Here is a 21,151-nt window from a genome sequence, read left to right on the forward strand (position 1 = left end):
TGGTTACTCTTGATCCTGTTGGTTATTTGATAGATATTCGAAAATGTTAAAACCAAACAATTCATTTTTGAGGTATTTTCGAACAAGTTAGAAGAAAGTTAATAATTCTACCGTTGGGGAATGACCAATATAGCACCGGCCTCCTGCTTATTTTGTTCCTGCTATTATTAAGGTCACTCCTGACGGAATCCAAGTTTCAAAGTGGTCGTGTTTTCGGGGGCACACCACTCGATACGGAGGCGGCGCACAACTGTCATTTTGATTATTTCACGCATGCTGCGACGCAGCAAAGTTAAGTCAACAAAAATGACAGTTGTGCGCCGCCTCCGTATCGAGTGGTGTGCCCCCGAAAACACGACCACTTTGAAACTTGGATTCCGTCAGGAGTGACCTTAATAAGCATTGTTTTCCGATCAAGGTATGTGCAGTTATACACGCATTTGATTCGGCTGTTTTCTTGAGCATACATTGCGATGGGCAACGCCGGGTAATTTGTAGGAAAAAAATAGTTTCACATTGAAGATGTTATTTTAGGAACATAGTATCTTCAACAAAGTCAAAGTCGAGTCAAGTACGAGACACTGAAGACGGCCTTACGGTTGAGGTCGAAATACGTATCTGTCAAGATACAATTAAGTGGTGGAATTCAATGGGATTGTACAAACTCGTCTTATGACAAGTGAAGAGATGTCTTCGCGAGAGTTGTAGCAAAAGTTCTCCTGAAACACTTTGTCGAAGACACCAAGTTCGTAGTTCCGTTACTTTTGGAGATTTTTTACGTTTTATGCTGACAATCCCTTAACAATGGGTTTTTCATCATATCCTTTTCATTTTCATTTCTACATTTTTTGAATGTTTTTAGAAAGTTTTGACGTAAAAACTTAAAAAATAAAAAAGTTAAAACAGTTTTATTGGATTTTTTAGTCATATTTGAGTTAACTGCTCCTTGGCAGTCAGTCTCATACGCATTACAAAGTACAAGTAATGAACTTTAAATTAATACCTGAACTGTAAAGTTGTAAGCGAATGTAAGTAATGTTTCATCAAAAACCATTTCCTACCTTGCAAGGTAGAAATCGATCACACACCACAAGGAGTTGATGAACCAATGCACCATGCGTCTCCATATGATTGTATGCTAATACATCGAACATGTTCAAAACTTGTTGGCATAAAATGCAATAAATCTCTAAAAGTAATGAAATTACAAACTTGGTGTCTTCGACAAAGTTTTTCAGGAGAACTTTTGCTACAACTCTCGCGAAGACATATACCTTCCATGTTATAGAGTGGAAAAAATTAATTTTTCATCTCACTTTTAGGGGAATTGATTAGGCTGATTACCTCCAAATAAACGCGTCGACTTACTGATAAAATGCCTCGAAGACACCATTACGCCAAATCACATAATAAAGGTACTATTGATTAAAAACAAGAACAAGATGTTTATAGTAACAGGAGGCGTACACTTTACTAACTAACGAAAAAAGGTGTACGCTGCATTTTTTTATGTTTTAAAACTTTATAGAAGACGTGATTTCGATAAAAATTAAAACTAAAAAGTTACAAACATAATATTGATTTTTCAGGGTTACCCGAACATTATTATTTGAAATTATCACAACAAATGATACAAAAGACGTATAACAATGTTCATCGTCAAAGTGCCTCAAAATTAAATAAGAAACAACTTTCTTGGACATCGTACAATGCTCAAATTGGAAATACAGAGTTTGAAAATTTTAGCACAAAATGTAGTGGGACCACCCTATTGCAACAAATTTCAAAATAAAGCTTGAATTATAAGCTTTGACTTTGCGGAATACACTTTGTTCCTAAAATATCATCTTCAAGGTGATAATAAATTCCTCCTAATTTCCCGGCGTGGCCCATCGTGCATTGGCCAACATAATAAAGTGCCCATCTGCCGCTTTTCATACAAAATGGTCAACTTTGGAGCTCTAGATCTCGGTTACCCGTGAACCGATTTAGATGAAAATTTTATGAGAGCTCGGATATAAGCTGATGTTGACTATATAAGTTGATATTGACTAACAGGGTTAAAAAATATTGCGGTCATACCAAAATGAACTTTTTGGCAAAAATTTGATTTTCCAATATCTTGAAAACTACAACTCTTCGTGTACAGGTATCTTCAGCATTTTTCTTGTATTGCCAAAATACGCTTGTTTGCTGAACATCTAATCACTACACAATAGACTGGCCTAGGATGCAAAAAGCTGCCTGCGATGTGTGATTTCGCGCGCGCTCAAACATATGTAGAAGAATGCGCGGCACAACACATATCTAAGCCACTTTTGATAACATGCTCTCGGTTTTCATGGCAATTAATTAATTCAAAATTATACAACCCAACACCTATTAAAAAGCCGAAAACTATATAAAACTTTATTTATTCATCGTATAATGTTCTGTGCAATTGATCTTTAACATATCAACTGCTCATGCATCAATTCTAAACTCAATTGGACATACCGAAACACTTTCCTGAATGAAAGCCGTAAAGAATTCAAATCAAATGAGCTTATGCAACAAACGTCACAATCCAGGGCCACGTAGAATTTGGCAACTTTTTTCTCCCCATACAAGGCTGGGCCAGTCTACTCTACAACCTATAGAATTCAAGATATTCAAAATAATAATCTTTCGCCAAAAAAATCGATTTAATAATATAATGGAATATTACCAATGCTGGTGTACATATTTCATATCAACCGCAAGTTAGAAGTCTGCGAGCTAACTCACTGAAATTATCAGGATAAAATAATAATTTAATTTGCAAACCACCCCAACAGGAAGAAATCCAGAGAGCGTGAGCAGTGTTGTGAACCTGGGGAGAAAGATCAAGCTCCAAAAACAGGCAGAGCGCCAGTAGCCCTCCTGTGCAGTGTGTAACAGAACTCCATTAAATTTCTGGAAAAAAGCGAAAAAAAATAAACGTGGTGAAGCTAACGAGAGAAAAACCAACAGCGTGTGCAAGTGAGAGAAGAACTTAACGAGCATAGTACAGTTTCCAGACTCTGGCAGTTTGGTGTTCGGCAAAGAGAAGTGAAAAAAAATAGGTGAACCAGGCCGAGGAAGCAGCACTGAGAGGCGCACCGTGCTCGTATAATCAATTGGGTAAGTGCACGTTTCAATATCGTAATATAAAAGTAATTTAATTTAACGGATTTTAATGAATGCCAGTGGAACGGGAAGGGGAAATAAAACGGAAGCACATCGGAGGGTGGTATGGTGGGGTGGGTGTTAGGTAGAATGCTCGTGTGGGACAAGGTTGGTCGGTGGGTGAAGATGTAGGTACCTTGCTATGAAAGTAGAAAAAAGGATAATCGTTCGGTGAGGCGGGAGACTGGATGATGTTCAATATTGTTTTATTCTGGTGACTGGCGGTGCTTTTCTGTGGACTGCAGATTTCATAAAGATAATTTGGAGTTTATGCGATATACATACTGTTCGTAGCGTAGAGTTCATATATTAGTTTCAGTCACATGAAAATGTTGATAATTTCAAATCATTGACAACGTTTCGATCCGGTGGTGAGGATCTACATCAGGACTCGTAGATAACTTTAATCAACTTGTCTTATCGAGTGTTGGTAACATGACTGATTGTCAAGTGGGGTGGAATTAACTCGACTAGCCTCATTTTCTCCAGCACCAAACAAAAGATGAAGAATATGATTCTTTCTCCATTTTTGTGAATCTATTTGAAGTCGTTTTATAAAGTTATGGATTTAATATTGCGGTTTGTGATAGTGTAACAAGTGAGAGAGAACAAAATTGCCACATGATTATTTTAAAATTATACACCCAGTTCCTTTTTACACGGTTGGGTTTTAGTCAATTAAGACCTTAAGCGTCAATGAAACTATAAGTTAACCCCACGAAAAAAAAAAACAAAAGAAAACCAAAGAAAATTCAGGTGGTAAGTCAAGTTAACATGTTCATTCATTCATTTATTTAGTCTACATCTAAACAGATAACACTGAATCAACAATTTGACGCCACAATACACGGTTCGAGGCCGCATCTCTCCATCCTCGAATACGCCCCACGCTCGCCAAGTCGTTCTGCACCTGGTCTGCCCATCTCGCTCGCTGCGCTCCACGTCGTCTCGTACCTACCGGATCGGAAGCGAACACTATCTTTGCAGGGCTGCTGTCCGGCATTCTTGCAACATGCCCTGCCCATCGTACCCGTCCGGCTTTAGCTACCTTCTGGATACTGGGTTCGCCGTAGAGCTGGGCGAGCTTGTGGTTCATTCTTCACCGCCAAACTCCGCCAAAGACGGTCCTAAGCACCCGTCTCTCGAATACTCCGAGTGCTTGCAAGTCCTCCTCGAGCATTGTCCATGTTTCATGTCCGTAGAGGACAACCGGTCTTATTAGCGTCTTGTACATGACACATTTAGTGCGGTGGCGAATCTTTTTTGGCCGCAGTTTCTTCTGGAGCCCGTAGTAGGCCCGACTTCCACAGATGATGCGCCTTCGTATTTCACGACTGACATTGTTATCAGCCGTTAGCAAGGATCCGAGGTAGACGAATTCCTCGACCACCTTGAAGGTATCCCCGTCTATCGTAACACTGCTTCCCAGGCGGGCCCTGTCGCGCTCGGTTCCGCCCACAAGCATGTACTTTGTCTTTGAGGCATTCACCACCAGTCCAACTTTTGTTGCTTCACGTTTCAGGTGGGTGTACAGTTCTGCCACCTTTGCAAATGTTCGGCCGACAATGTCCATGTCATCCGCGAAACAAATAAATTGATTGGATCTGTTGAAAATCGTATCCCGGCTGTTACACCCGGCCTTCTAGCGCAATGTTGAACAGGCACGAAAGCCCATCACCTTGTCTTAGTCCCTGGCGCGATTCGAACGAACTTCACACAGTTTTGCACACCATTCACCGTTGCTTTGATCAGTCTGGTAAGCTTTCCAGGGAAGCTGTGCTCGTCCATAATTTTCCATAGCTCTTTTTTTTTTTACAAGGGAGAATGCATATACACACTAACCCAGTACACGTGCATTGTAGTTGCCAAACTACCACACGGAAGTGTACTGGAGTGTCGGACTCGACCATACCGGTAATACCGACAAAACTCCCTTGGGCTCCACCATCGTTTCCCCCAGGAACTACCTCCCAGTACTACTTCTGGGGGATGGCAGTACTAAACGTACTCGCTCGTTCTCGCTCACACAGGCACCCGTCCCGTGCGAGACTGACTTGGGTGCTCGCTCTATCGCACCCTCACACACCCTACATACTCTGTTGCACCTCTGTCATGCCGTGCGGGTCTAACTTGTGTGCCCACCCTTCTCATGCCATGCGGGTCTAACTTGTATGCCCACCCAAGCCCTTGATTCATGCTCATACACTCCATGCTTGCACACACGCTAACGCTCCTATGGGTCTGACTTGTGTGCCCACCCTTCTCATGCCGTGCGGGACTAACTTTTGTGCCCACCCTTCTCATGCCGTGTGGGACTAACTTGTATGCCCACCTTTATCGTACCATGTGAGACTGCTCACCTCTTTCATTCAGTTCGCGCTGACACATACTACTCGAGTCATTCGACCTAACACTCCCTCTGGCATCCCTTGTGGGACGTTTCGCTTAGGTTCCCACTTCTGACATACCATGTGAGTCTGACTCACCTCGTTCATGCCATATGAGACTAGCCCAACTCGACTCAACTCATTCCTTTCGTACCATGTGAGACTGACTTGGATGCTCACCCACACTCCTGTGCCCCGCCGCGGGGTATCAGTAGTCGTGGGAACCAACATTCCTGCGCTACTCCCAGCGTGGCGTGTGCAGTCCATACATACACCTATTCATTCACCCTTCTGCCATGCTTCGAGGTGACGATCTCGGTTGCCACCCGCTGCTCCATTACCTCTGCATGGGCAGACCATTCACACACTTCTTCGCGTTCGGCACTTTCGCTCTAACTTACCAATCACAAGTTAGTCATGCTTGTCGATTGTTGCTCGGCGCGCCAGATTCTCTGCAAGCTGCAGGCAATCTGAGTGGTTGCAGTCGAGACTGCGTTCCACTTCTCCACCGCTTGACACATCCTTTGGATAAGATTATCCGGAGTTGTGTCCCGGCCGCAAACGTCTAGCATTGCTTTTCTTTTGACGTCGAAACGAGGACATACGAACAGTATGTGCTCTGCAGTTTCGTCAACACCTGGGCAGTCAGGGAAGACGGGGACCTCCGCGTGCCCAAACCTGTGGTGGCACTGTCGGAAACAGCCATGGCCTGACAGGAATTGTGTCAGATGGAAGTGAGCCTCCCGGGGGGTCTCCCCACCCAGCTTGATATGTTAGGAATCAGCCGGTAGGTCCACCTACCTTCCGAGGAGTTATCCCACTCGCGCTGCCATCTGGCAACCGAAGTCATCCTGGTACGCTCGCGGGCTCCTCTGGTGCCACGTAGGTCAAAACACTCCTCGTCCTCCCGGATGACCAGCCCGACTGGCATCATACTCGCTATCACGCAGGATGCGTCGCGCGATACCGTGCGGTAGGCCGATATCACCCTGAGACACATCAAGCGGTAGGTGCTCTCCAGTTTCTGCAGGTAACTGGTTACCCCCAGTGCTTTTGCCCAGGACGGGCCGCCGTACCTAAGAATAGATGCGGCAACGCCTGCCAGTAGCCTACGTCTACTGGCGCACACCTTGGAGCTGTTGGACATCATCCTCGATAATGCCGCCACAGCAGTCGAAGCCTTCTTGCACGCATATTCGACATGGCTACCGAAGGTAAGCTTGTCGTCTATGATGACCCCAAGAATCTTCAGACTCCGCTTTGAAGTGATCGCGACGTCTCCCACGTGTACAACTGCATGTTGTGCCGACTTACGGTTGCTGACGATAACCACCTCCGTCTTATGTTGAGCGAGCTCAAGGCCTCTCGCACTCATCCAGTCCGCCACAGTGCTGATCGCGTGTTCTGCGGTTAGCTCTACTTCGGGATTGACTCGCGTAGACCTCTAGGGTTACATCGTCAGCAAAGCCGACGATCTTCACACCAGGAGGGAACTTTAGCTTCAGAACCCCGTCATACATCAGGTTCCATAGTACCGGGCCCAGGATTGACCCTTGCGGGACTCCTGCGGTAATAGGAACACTTTTCTGACCGGCATCGGTCTCGTATAGCAGCACACGGTTCTGGAAGTAGCTTTCCAAGATCCGGTACAGTCCCACCGGCAGGCTAAGCCGGTGTAACGAGAGCGCGATGGCGTCCCAGCTTGCGTTGTTGAATGCGTTCTTCACGTCCAGTGTCACCAACGCACAGTATCGAATTCCTCGCCTTTTCCGTTGGATCGCTACCTCTGCAGTCTTGAGGACTGAATTGATAGCGTCCACCGTGGACTTACCCTTCCGAAAACCAAACTGGATACTCGACAGGCTATCCGTACCCTCTGCGTACGGGGTGAGCCTGTTGAGGATGATCCTCTCGAGCAGTTTACCCGTCGTGTCGATCAGGCAAATTGGTCTGTACGCCGATGGGTCACCCGGAGGCTTCCCGGCCTTCGGCAGCAGTACCAACTTCTGCCTTTTCCATCTCTCAGGGAAACAACACTCATCCAGGCATCTCTGCATAGCTAGCCTGAACATGTTCGGGTTCGCTATGATCGCTGCCTTGAGTGCATTGTTTGGAACTCCATCGGGGCCTGGAGCTTTGTTCATCGCAAGGGTGTTAGCCACTGCGAGTAACTCTTCGTTCGTCACCGGAGCCACCATTTCGGCCACACTCCCAGCGCCTTGCAGCGCAGGAGGAGGCCAGGGACTTGTGGCTCGGGACGGGAAGAGTACTTCGATAATCCTCGCCAACCGGTCCGGTGACCGTTCGGGGGGTGAAGAGCCCCCTTTGGTCTTGGCCATCACGATCCTATAGGCGTCACCCCACGGATTCGCATTGGCACCCTCGCACAGGTTGTCGAAGCAGGCTCTCTTGCTGCTCTTGATGGCCTTGTTAAGGGCCAGTCTCGCAGCTTGAAACACTTCCCGGCGGACCGTTCTTTCCTCCTCGGTGCGGGCTCGTTGCGTCCTACGTCTAGCCTTGAGGCAGGCTGATCGTAGGGCTGCAATTTCGGCACTCCACCAGTATACCGGGCGTCTGCCATTTCTTGGAAGGGCTTTCCTCGGCATAGTAGCGTCGCACGCGCGTGATAGGACAGCTATCAGCGCATCCCCGCTTAGACTGTCGGTGTTGGCCTCCAGTCCCAGGGCCGCGGTGAAAACTTCGCTGTCGAAGTGATTTGTCTTCCACCCACGGACCTGACAAGGATCACCCGCCCCCGGACGCTGCACACCATAGTTGATCTTGAAGCGAATTGCTAGGTGATCACTATGGGTGTAGCCCTCGTCTACCCTCCAGTCCAGGTCCGAGACCAGACTGGGGCTGACAAACGTTACATCTATCCATGACTCGGCCCCATTCTTACGGAATGTGCTACTGGCTCCGTCATTGACAAGCACTGCGTCGAGTTTTGCAAGTGCCTCAAGTAACGCTTGTCCCCTCTGATTGGTGCAGCGGCTGCCCCATTCCACTGCCCAAGCATTAAAGTCTCCCGCTATAACGAACGGGCTCCGACCTACTAGGTCGGCCGATAGCCTGTCGATCATCTGGTTGAACTGTTCCATTGGCCACCTTGGTGGGGCGTAGCAGCTACAATAGAACACCCCATTGATCTTGGCTATCGCGACACCCTCCGCGGAGGAGTGTACAACCTCTTGAACGGGGTACCTTCCCGTTGTGCAGATTGCCGCCGACCTAGACCCGTCCGCCACCCAGTTGCCATTGCCGGCAGGGACGTTGTACGAGTCGGACAGGAGGGCGACATCGATCCTCGACTCCGAGACCGCCTGCCACAGCAGTTGCTGGGCAGGTGCACAGTGATTCAGATTCAGCTGTGTTACTTGCACGGCTTTTTCCGATTGGCTTCACCGAAGGGTCACGCAGGCCCGCCCATAGCATGGTTCCGGGCCTGCTTCTTACTGGCGCAGATAAGGCACCTAGGTGCCTTGTCGCATTCCTGCGCCTTGTGTCCCTTCTCGCCGCAGCGACGACACATCTTGCTTCGGTCTGGGCCCTTGCAGTCATAAGACTTGTGCCCGGACTCAAGGCACCGGTAGCACCTGTCCACTGAAGGTGGCTGGAGCACGCTTACTGGGCATACTGACCAGCCGATCTTCAGCTTCCCTTTCTCAATGACCTTTTTGGCGTCAGCCACCGGTAGTCTGAGATAGGCTACCTGCGTACCAAAGAATCCTCCTCTTAGACGTACAGAGGACCGCTCAACCTCTGTGCCGCACTGCTCTTTGACGGCAGAGACGACGTCTTCCGCGGTCGTGACCTCATCCAGCTGCTTACACTGGAGGGTCACTTCCGCACCCAACGACCTGACCTGAGCGCCGTCACCCAAGACCTCCTGGGCAAGCTTTTTGTAAGCCACCCCGCTGGATTGCGCGCCACGCTTCAGTACCAAGATCATTTCACCGTTCTTGGTACGTCTAACGCTGCGCACGTCCTGGCCCAGGGCCGATAGGCTATCGGCCGCTCGCAGCGTTTTAAGGACATCGGCGTATTTGTCCTTGTCGGTTTTCACCAACAAGGCCTCGCCTCTGTCTCTCACTTTCTTCGTAGGTCGAGGGGTGTTCGACTTCCGCGCCCTACTGACCTGTTGCCAAGGATTCGCATCCCCTTCGGCGGGTACCGATGGCTGGCTGCGGCCAGCTTGTGGCTCAGCAACTTGTGCTTGTCTAGTGCCTTTCGCCTTCTTGGGCACACGCCCTTCAGGCTCCGGTGCACCATCCAGGCGACGCTTCGCCTTAATGGTAGCGCGTTTGGGTCGCTTCGTGCTTGGCGTTTTCTTGCCCTCACTGGCCGTAAGGCCGGTCGCCTCTTTCACCGCAGTAACACCCCTAGGAGAGGAGAGGGCCTTGGTCTGCGTACCTTTGGCTTCCTTCTCTGCTGCCGCTACACGCCTGATATAAGCGACCTGTTCTTGTCTTGGTGTTCTGCCTGCCGCTTACGAACTCGATGATCTCATCGAATTGCTCAGCCACCACCCGTATCCCTGGTAGTGGCTCGTCAGGCGTGCAGGCAGGGCTACTCCCCACCACCACTGGAGACTCTTCGGTACTTCCAATAGCAGCAGCCGTCACTCCACTCGCCCCCTCTTTAATATGGGACCTCGCTAGACCCCTTTTGGCAAAGGGGTCCGTCACCTCCAACTCCAAAGATTGATTTCGTTCAATACTCATTGCTTATGGGTCCCCCTTGCGGCTGCCGCCGAATCCTACTGGAGTAGTCGCCTTTAGTGATCCCATGGTTATCTATGCCTGCCTTGCGGCAAGCAGGGAGGCCATGCGAGGGTTGACACTTGCGTGTTCAGAGCCAGATCAGCGCAAGTCAGGAAAGGGCATCTGAGCCTACTCCCACCCAGTAGGCAAAACTGGATGGCAGGATTTGGCAGCGTGCTACAAGGCCCGCCACGGTTTTATGGGACGGAAGACAGCCTAGCCATTAGCCCACTCGCCGTTTCGAGTCGGTGTCACCCGGCCCTACTAAGAGAGTAGAATGTCAGACTGCCAGCCCTCACTTCACAATATAACAATATCCAAATACAAAACCAGTACACGCAACCAGTATGCCATAATCAGGGTCTTACTGATATCAACCCTGATGTGCCAGTGGCACTCCCTGGGCTTGTGCTTTTGAAGCGGCACACAGTCGCTTTGATAGAGTCTGATTACGGGCACTTGTGGTTTTTTGGGAGGGATTTTAGCAGAGCCCACTGCTAAATCCCACCACGCCCTAGGCAGTTCTCCCTGACTCACAGACAGCTGGGGAGGGGTCGTCAAGCCCTTGGACATGGTCCACGCTGTCCCTGCTGTCCCTGCTGCCCCATAGCTCTACGCGGTCTATACTGTCGTATGCTACCTTGAAATCAACGAACAGATGGTGCGTTGAGACCTGGTATCCACGGCATTTTTGAAGGATTTGCCGTACAGTAAAGATCTGGTCCGTTGTCGAGCGGCCGTCAACGAAGCCGGCTTGATAACTTCCCACGAACTCATTCACTAATGATGACAGACGTCGGAAGATGGATTTTTTAAGGTGTTATACTTTTTACACCGGTGCAAATCCCGGAAGGTTAATAGTCGCAACGGACTATTTCGTCTTTAATGATTGAGGTGCAACCAAATTGTTTGTAATTTGGTAGTAGTTTATCCTCTATTTCCTGGACCAACATAAGATTATTCAAGTAATCCGTTAGTCCAGCTGCTTCCAGATGGTCATACAGCCGATTTATCCGGTCATATTTGTTTGGAGTCCCACCCCACATCAGAACTAACTGATGTTAGAAGCTCAACACTGCCTGCCTAGGCTACAATACTACTAGCTAAGAACGCAACCGATCGACAGATCCGTGGTAGAAGCATGAGTATTGGAGCTAGTGAGAATCAGATCTGTGTTAGACGCCCCTTCCCGGATTTCAACTCGTCATGTTGTAGCCCGGTAAATTGAAAAGCCTAGAAAAACCCGTAATTAGCGTATCACGCGTTGCTAACTGAATATTTAACTGAATTTGCTTTTAGATTTGTTCACGACAATTTTAAAAATTCTCGGAAAATTCTCGTGGAAACTATAAAAGTGAAATTTCTAATCTGCAGTGGCTGTGGAATGTTAAATACAATTTCGGTTATTTAAAATGCAAACTTCTGTACGCATTAGATAAAAATAAAATGCCTCCTATTCGGATTTTCATCCTCGAACGACTGCACGGTGAAATACGGCTTGCGAAATTGAGACCACCCGCCGTGTGATACAGGCAAAATTCAATTAAATTTTATTTCGATAAACAAATTAAGTGTGATGCTTTTTTAATTCTCAAATTAAAACATCATCACCGTTCGACACGCGCGCTACTTCATTCGCTGCACAAAACCGGCGTCAGCCCGATGCAAGTTTACCGATCCGATATGCAAGGACGAAGCTCCCCACCGCGTGCCAATAAAACCAAAGTGCCCCCTGACGCGGAAAAAGGGACTGAGGAAACATTTCGAAACAATCGAACGAAATTGGCTACCGAGTCGTAGAGTAAACTACCCGCCTAGTGTTGTCTCCGCTTCGAGTGAGTGTTTGTGCTTTTTTACCCAAGCTCGTTCTCTCCTCCCGATTCTCAACCCGAGTGGGGTGTGGGTGAAATGAGAAAAACAAAATAAGTGGAAAATTGGTCTGCGGGACGGAGCGAGAAAAACCCAAAGTGTGGAAAAGAGGTTTCGAGGAATAAGGCGGGAAATTTATATCACTTTTCCACTCGATTACCTTTGAGCATGGAAAACTGATGTATTCGATTTATGTATGCACGCTGTAAAAGTTGTTCGAATCTCACTCTCCGGTAAGGCGCTGCGCACCGGCTGTGCTGTCCCGTGATGCCGGATGGATTGAGGCAGGAATAAATTTCCCGTGTTGTTGTTTTGGTTCGGTTTTCAATTTGCTAGATTCTTTTCGGTCGAACAGGAAATTATCCGATAGGGAGAAGTTGGGAATAATATCGAACCAGTGCCAATGCTATGACGGAGCACAATGTAAATGGGTGGGGAGAACGATTCGAAAATAAATCATTTTTGATTATGAATTGACGAAATACTACAACGGTGATGTTCATTGAAAGGAATCTTCAAGCTTCTATTGATAACAGAATCCACTATAACGCTATGTGAAACATAATTATAAGCAATAGGCAATCTTGAACAAGTATTTTTATCGTTGTGCTCAGATCCCACTGTTTATATCGTGAAGTACGTCTCGAGTAGGTAACAGAGTGTATAACAAAGTGGCTCTCGCTGCCAATAACGCCTGTCGTTACTCTATTCTTGAAACCAATAAGGGTCTTTGCTATGATTCGGTCAGATTGTTGGCATATTTTGATGCGTTGAAGTAAAAAAGTTCTGTTTGGAAATCTACTTGGAACATAATCTGCCATTAACTTACAGTTTAATTGCACTTGTAAAACTTCTTTTCGCTTATGCTATAGATGAAAATCGATCATCAGCTTGCTTATTTTTCCGTTGATCTTCTGATTACGCGTTGACGCATATTGCTCAATATTATCGTATTACACTTAAATAAAGATACAAAGAAAATCGTGTTGTATCCAGTATTAAGGTTAACCCAAATAAATGCAACGCAACTGTTGCTGTAAAACTGTCGGCGCGGTGGAAGATGGAAACTCCGTAGACTTCCCTGTGGAAATTCCGTATTGTGCATTGTTTCATTTTTCAGCATCATTAGTAATAGAAAACATCCCTGATAAATAAACTTCTAAAGAAATATCGTTTATAGTTTTAAGCTCTTTTTTAAAAGATTTTCACTTTGTTTGTTGAATTCTGTTTTTGGCTTTCGTATGAATCATATTATACGATTCATGGCAACATCTGAGCTACATAGCTGGTACAGCGTACCTTCCTCCTAATATCCGCGACGTATCACTAACACTCGTCTTTTCTGCGAAACCATTTCCGTTATTATTATTACTTAATTTAATCCTCTTTCTTTCGTTTTCACTTCACATTTCCTTCTCACACCCTACCAAACCGTGGTGCGAAGGTCACAATGAACCAACAACGGAGCGCTATCCCGACGGAAGGAGGCAGGCAGGAAATAAAGACGACGTCATGTGTCGTTATAAGGTATTAGCCTATTGCTAGAGCCCATTTTGCGAACGAAATTGGGGCGAGTGTGATACACAAACACAGATTCCCTTCCCCCCCGTGCAGCTTTCCTTGCAAATGGCCCTCCAAGACCTTCCATAACAAGCAGCAAGAGTAGGGAGCTTTAGATCGTTCGTCCGTTGGCTTCGCCAGAGTCGTCGTTGTCGTCGGTCGCCACGTCGAGTAAAAGTGAGCTAAAGGGAAAAAAAATGCCATTTCTATTTGGAGCGTCAGCCAACGTCGTCGTTTTCCCCACTTCACCGGAATAAATGCCGATACAATCAATTTCCATTATTATGTGTTTTTCCAACGTCACTTCATCCGCTGTCGTATGTGTAGTTCCATTAAATCACAACCCCGATGGAACTTTGATGTGAACGCGAGGAAAAAGGAAAAGCAATGAGTGCCGCACTCGCAAGAGAAAGAAATGACGCTGTCGTCGTCGTCGGTCCAAGCGCAAAGAATGGCGAGACGGTAGAGGAAGGTTGGATTTTCGGGTCGGACTTTTTAGTTTGAAGGTTTGTCCATTTGGAAGATTACAGAACGATGTCAACCCATTCCAACAGGCAATCTTGCAACGTAATCCTTTTACTGGGGCTTGTTTCTTTAGTGCACGATGGTATTCCAAGACGAAGCACATGGTTTACCTGGGTGGATCATCCACTGTGCGAGCGGGAGCGTATTGTGGTTCATTTTGGATCTACTGAGAAATGGAGGGAACTTTAAAACTATGACATTTGGAAGGATGACATTTAGTAGAATGGCATTTATTTGAAAGCGGGCTTTCGAAAAACATCTTATTCCTGATTAAAGATCATATCAATAGTCCAACTTTCAGTTAAACTACTGATTGAAACATCTGACCTTTCGCTATGCTTCCGCCTTCGGAAAAAGATAATCTTTTTTCTATTATCCCATTATTCGGAGTAACAAGTATTCTACCTATGTAGTATACCACACTGACTTATCTGTGTATTACGAATAAGATATTTAGTTCCCATATCGCTGAGATCATACCTTTACATAGTGTATTACGACTCGTAAAAGTCTAGACAAATCCTGACACAACAAATACCTTCTCCCTCGAAGGTCTTTTTTTGAATCAAGGAAAACGGAAATCTACAAACAGACTCCCAAAGAGCAAACTCAGATAGTGTGGGGATGAGAAGTTATAACAGATCTAACCCGACCCACTAAAACCAAAACTCTTCAGACTAATCCTTATCCCTCCGGTTCGCAATAAAACAATGCTCTGAAGAAGACTCATGAGAACTTCCTCGAGAGTATCTTCAGTGAACTATAGCATTACGTCACACACAAACCCGTCTTTCTAGACACCGGCCAGGAGATTCAGACGTAACACTTCATCGTACCTAATATTCTACGACACAGGTCCGAGCATTGATTCCTTGTGGATCCTCAACAAAGATTTCAATCGATTGCCGACCAACCACGTCTTTTTAATCCCCGTGCAACCTTGGCTGTGTCCGTGATATCGCAATTGTATCGACGGTAGATCAACCCTTTCGGGAATGCCCGATGTTTTGATTATCGGATTATTTGTACACCTTATTACCATTACCTTACTTTACTAAAGGGTGTCCACGATGAAACTGCCCTGTTTTCATCCGATTGCCATCAAATTTTTATTTATTCTTTATTCTTTATTTGGAGCAGGGAAAAGCCCGCTTGAGTAGAGCAAAATCCCTTCCTCAAGCGGGCGCAAAACCTCCTCTTCTTTTATATCAACAGAAATTACAATTTCCAACAGATACAATATTTCTTAAGACTATTACAATTTTACAATTAAAGAATACTTAATGTCTATCCTGACTAACTATTTATCAAAGGGTGTTTGTGTTAGAAGCGGCAAGTATTCGGCAAAACTTTTTCCGAAGATTGGGACGAGAAAGGTGAAAGTCAAATTCAGTAGCACATCGATTGAAGATACGGCTCATACTAGTGAATGGCTCGTTATGTCCATAATTTGTACGAGCACCCTGGAGGAACAAAACAGGGCGGAACCTAAGCTGACGACAAGGCGCATTAAGGTTCAAAAGAAAGAGCAAATAGGAGGAATCAATTCTTGATTGAAGAAGGTCGGAAATAAATAAAGCCCTTGATATATCCCGACGCTCGCTCAACAACTCTAATCCAATGAGCTTACAGCGGTCATGGTAACTTGGTAGGTTGTTTGGATCATGCCAGTGGAGATGCCGTAACGCGAAACGAACAAATTTGCGTTGGATTGCCTCGATACGCAATATACTGTTTTGGTAAAACGGTGCCCAAACAACAGAAGAGAATTCTAGAATCGATCTTACCAAGGAACAATACAGTGCTTTCAAACAATGGATATTCTTGAAGTCTTTAGATATGCGGAAAATGAAACCAAGCATCTTAGAAGCTTTGGAGGACACGAATGCGACATGATCGTTGAAAGATAGTTTTGAATCTAATAGTACGCCCAGATCCTTAACGACGCGTTCTTTTTTAAGATTCGTTGTTCCAATTTTGTAGCAGTAGTCAATCGAGGAGCGTTTGCGCGAGAATGAGATCACTGAACATTTGTCAGCATTAAGTACCATGCGGTTTATCTCACACCAATCGATGAACACGTCAAGCTGAGTTTGCAAGAAATAGGCATCAGAAGCGTCATTAACAATCCAGTAAAGTTTGAAATCGTCGGCAAAGGACAACTTAAATGATCTTATAAGCTGGTGAACGTCGTTGAGATAAACTAGGAAAATTAACGGCCCTAGGTGGCTACCCTGTGGTACACCTGAAGTAGCGGGAAAGTATGATGAGATGGAATCGCCAATCTTAATGGCCATTTCACGACCGGATAGATAAGATTCAAGCCAGCAGAGGAAAGGTCCAGAGAAACCGAGACGTCCGAACTTAGCAATCGCAATCTTGTGGTTGATTTTATCGAATGCTGCGGAGAAATCAGTATAAATTGAATCCACTTGTTGTCTTTTCTGCAGAGCTCGAATGATGAACGATGTATAGACGGTCAAGTTGGTACTTGTTGAGCGCTTCGGCATGAATCCATGTTGATATTCAGAGATGTAATCGCGACAGTTATGAAACATAAAGTTATAAACTACTTTTTCAAATAGCTTTGAAATTGCACACAAGGCGGCTATACCACGGTAATTGCTGACCTCCCGTTTGTTGCCTTTTTCAAAAACAGGGAAAAGGTAGGAGTATTTCCAGTGATCGGGGAATGTCCCATTTTGAAGCGATAGGTTGAACAGTGTTGAGATAGGTTTTGATAAGCTTCCGGAGCACTTCTTCAGAACGAATGCAGGAATACCATCGGGTCCAGAGCTTGTTGAGGCCTTGATTGAGCAACAAATGTTTTCAACCATTTCAGCATTGACGAACGGATGATTACCGACTGGGGGACGAACAGGAACGTTGATAGCAGCTGTACGAACTTGATCCGCATCCAGAGCTTCTTGAGTATAAACGCTTGATAAATGACTTTTGAAAAGATCACAGATTCCTTCGGTAGATGAACGTTCAGTGGTACCCATAGACATGACGGTAGGTAGGCCAGATTCTTTTCGCTGGTCATTGACGTAATTCCAGAATCCTTTGGGATTATGCCGAAGTTTAAGTTGAACTTTTCTTTGGTAAGCGGAAAATAGCCTTTTGTTCAAACGTTTGTAACGGGAGTTTGCCAAGAGGTAGATTTGTTTGTAATGGCGAGATTTGAACTTCGAGTAATTTCGAAGAGCAGATCGTTTTAATCTTTTAAAACGCTTCAGACGTTTATTACTCCAAGGTGGGTTTGGCGGAGACTTGCAGGAACGCTTCGGAATGAATTGATCGATGGCATACAAAACAATATTGCTAAATGCAATAACTGAAGAAATAATATCCTGATCGATGCACCAACCTATGTCCAAGAAGAAGGTATTCATACTAGTATAATCACCATTTTTGAAATCATAGTATACTGCTTCGGAAGAATCCTTAAACACGCAAGGTATGGCACCGCAAATTTCTATCAATAGAGGCGGGTGATGAATCGACGATCTAACGAGCGGAGACGGAGCTTCTATTAATGAAAATTTGACATCTCCCTCGATACTACCGAAACACAAATCGAGCATCCGACCGTTGTTGTTCTGCACAAAGTTTAATTGAGAAACTCGTGCCAAGCTATAACTATCGATAAGCTTTGCGACTGTTGGACAAATCGAGGAGCGAGAGGCATCAGGATAGAGGTACTGCGAATGGCCCGGTTTCCATTTAATATTAGGTAGGTTGAAGTTGCCAAGTATCAATACATTGTCTCTGATACTCATTTGCGAAATGATCCAGTTGAGCGAACCGATGTGTTGATCGATTACATTCGTGTCGTGCGTGCGGTCAGGTGGAATGTAAAGAACGCAAACAAACAAAGTGTGGGTTTGAAAACTTATAGCTACCCAAATTTGCTCAACTGCGTCAGTATTGGGAATTGATATTTGCCTAGCCTTAAAATTAGATCGCAGTGCAAAAAGCACCCCTCCGCCCGATCTTTTATTGCTGTTGTTGGGATTACGATCCAAACGAAAAACGCTGTAAGATCCCCCGAAAACCTGACTGGACATGGTATTTGCATTTAACCATGTTTCGGTTAAAGCGTATGCATCATAGCTAGAGTCAGAGCTGGCGAGACGATAATCGGAGACACGCATATTAATTCCTCCAACGTTTTGGTAGTAAATCAACAATTTTTGATTCACACCATTGTTGAAATTATTCTTGCGTACTGGGGTAGTACTCTGGGCTGTGCTTGATTCGATATTTGAGGCTGTGCAGTTCTGATCGGCAACGTTAGGGGTGATTGAAGCGGAGGAAATATCTGCTGCTGGCGGTTTTCAGGGATTGAAAAATAACTTTTAAACTTCATTTTACCATTTTACTCGTATTTTATTTATACGCAAATGCTCGCACCTTGGCCTTAACCCCGGCCATAAGATTCTGCACAACCTGTGAATCAACCGTTTTTTGCATGTAAACTCATACTTTCGTCAGTTCCTCGACTGTCTTCACTACCTTAGGTCGTTTAAGAAGGTGCTGCTTCATAATCGCCCAGTACTTCTCGATGGGGCGGAGCTCCGGAGTGTTGGGAGGGTTGAACATTTTCGGCACGAAAGGCCAAATCCGGCCAGAAGATTGTTGGGACGTTGTGGGCCTTCAGGAGAGGAAGCAGCTGCTTCTGGAGGCACTCTTTCATGTACACCTGTCCGTTCATCGTGTCCTGGGTCACGAAATGTGCACTCCGCCACGCGGTTGTGATTTTTGTACGGAATACTTTTTCCTTCACTTCTGGGCTTCCGATTGGTGGTCAATCGTTCCTCGAACCGCTTAATCACTCGCGACACCGTGGAATTCGCGCTTCCCAATGTTTTAGCGATGGAACGATGCGAGAGATCCTGGTTCTCGTGATGAATGCGCAAGATTTTATCACGCACGAGCTGTTCTTTCGACTCCATTTCCGCGAGTTTTGATCACAGGACTTTAAAACTTGCAGAATGTACATAATGCACTATGAACTAAATCCACCCAAATTTTCATTAAATTCTAAATCTATTTGAGGTTAGGATTGTTATCCAACATATACCATGCTACTCAAGTACTTCTGGAAGCTCATGCCCTAAGATTTGAAGCAGTGACAGCGTCCTTATTTTAACATTGAAACAGTCAATTTTCTGCTTTGGAGCAGCTGGGAGTCAAAAACCAAACTAACCATCGAAAAGTAGACAACAAATAAATTTTAATACATGATACCAGATAGTTCCGAATCTTTCCCGAAAAAAAGTTTAGCCAAATTTTCATTTGCCATACAAATTTGTTATGGAGACGCGTTACATTATTAACTTCAACAAGCCACCAAAAATTAAATTTACAAGCTATAAATCATCAAATTTTGGAATCAGTTCATGTGTAAAATTGAAAAAAAAAGTACGAGCCTCGCGAAACGAACAATTTTTTTTTTGAGGTTTTGTCCTGGTTTATTGGAAAGATTGCATTTTTTTTTTATTTAATAGATTTTTTTTTGTATTTCTCCATGTAAAATTTATTACACACGGATTTTTTTTCAGGATGGTTCATTATTTGCGTCACTTGAATTGTGCGCTGGAATAATTCCGTTGTGGCCTCTTCATAAATTTACATTAATAACCTAGCATATCTCTTATAAAATCCTCGATTGGAGATAGATGAGGCTGGTGTCGGCGGAAGCCATCTTTACTTTTTTCTTTCACTGCCACTCACGACCGTTCGTCACAACTTTCTTCTATAAACTGACTCATGTCGGTTCCACGCCAAGCGGCGCGACACAATTTTTTGAATGTATCTTTTGCTCCGTTATTCGAATGTTATTTTCGAACTTCCGCTTTATAATTTCCGTTGAAAGATTTCAAGCTTATAATGAACAGTGTTGGCAGTAATAATAACTTCATTCAATATCGAATCAATTAACCGCTGTTCATTATATCTGTGCAGTGTTTTAATACTATTTATTGCCTAAACAAATAATTCTAAAATTATACGTTACGTTATCTTAATGATATCTACAATTTCCTCCACATCTACTCTCAAATTATAATATGTTGGAAACCACTACGATAGTATTGCTATACTGGGATACCTAATTATTAAAACAATTGTTAACCGTTGATTATAACAACAATTGACCAAGCATTTTTTTTTTCGGAGAGAGAGAAAAAAAAACTTATCCATTAGGGTCTGTTCAAATATTGTTGTATCAAAACCTCTCGCGTGTAATACTCTCGTACAGTAGCGCCATTGTAACGAAGTAAAATGAGTTAACTCAAGGTGATACGGGAAGCACGAACAATCATCAAATCGCCATCATTTTTATCATTGAATGATTATTATTTTTTTACTACGATTATGATTTTGAAAAAGTGTCACCGGCGCGTACTTAGTCGCGATCTATATGTTGATACGTTAACATTCGATACGACGCTTCGAAGTTTCGTGATGATGATGCTTTACTCCTGTGTTGAATTTTTTTGCGAACTTAATTTTATTATTTTCACTTCCCCCTGTACTATGGTAAAAACAACTCAAATTTGACTCCTTTCACGGAGCAGTAGTTTTTATTTTAGGTACTTTTTTTTGTGTATAAGCATAACGCATGCTAACGCTCTAGCACTTTTTGATGTTTTTTCAAACCCATAAACTAACGCCTCATATGCCCTTCAACTGACAGACAACGCAGCATCGCAAGGTCGACCGATGTTTACTCAATGCAGGTTATCGGCAGAGAACTATGGATGATTGCATCATGACGTCATACGTTTTTTTTTTATATGAAGGTTTCTTTTTTTGTTTTTTGCTCGTGCAATCGTCTATTACATGTTTCGAAGT

At 44.8% G+C, this 21,151-nt stretch overlaps 1 pseudogene; it reads left to right on the forward strand.

The window, feature by feature from the left end:
• The first annotated feature begins 3,126 nt into the window (after positions 1-3,126).
• LOC134221037 (LIM/homeobox protein Lhx2-like) overlaps positions 3,127-21,151 on the forward strand; it is a 432,488-nt pseudogene continuing 414,463 nt past the window's right edge.

Source organism: Armigeres subalbatus, chromosome 3, assembly GCF_024139115.2.
Source record: "Armigeres subalbatus isolate Guangzhou_Male chromosome 3, GZ_Asu_2, whole genome shotgun sequence".
Taxonomy (NCBI): domain Eukaryota; kingdom Metazoa; phylum Arthropoda; class Insecta; order Diptera; family Culicidae; genus Armigeres; species Armigeres subalbatus.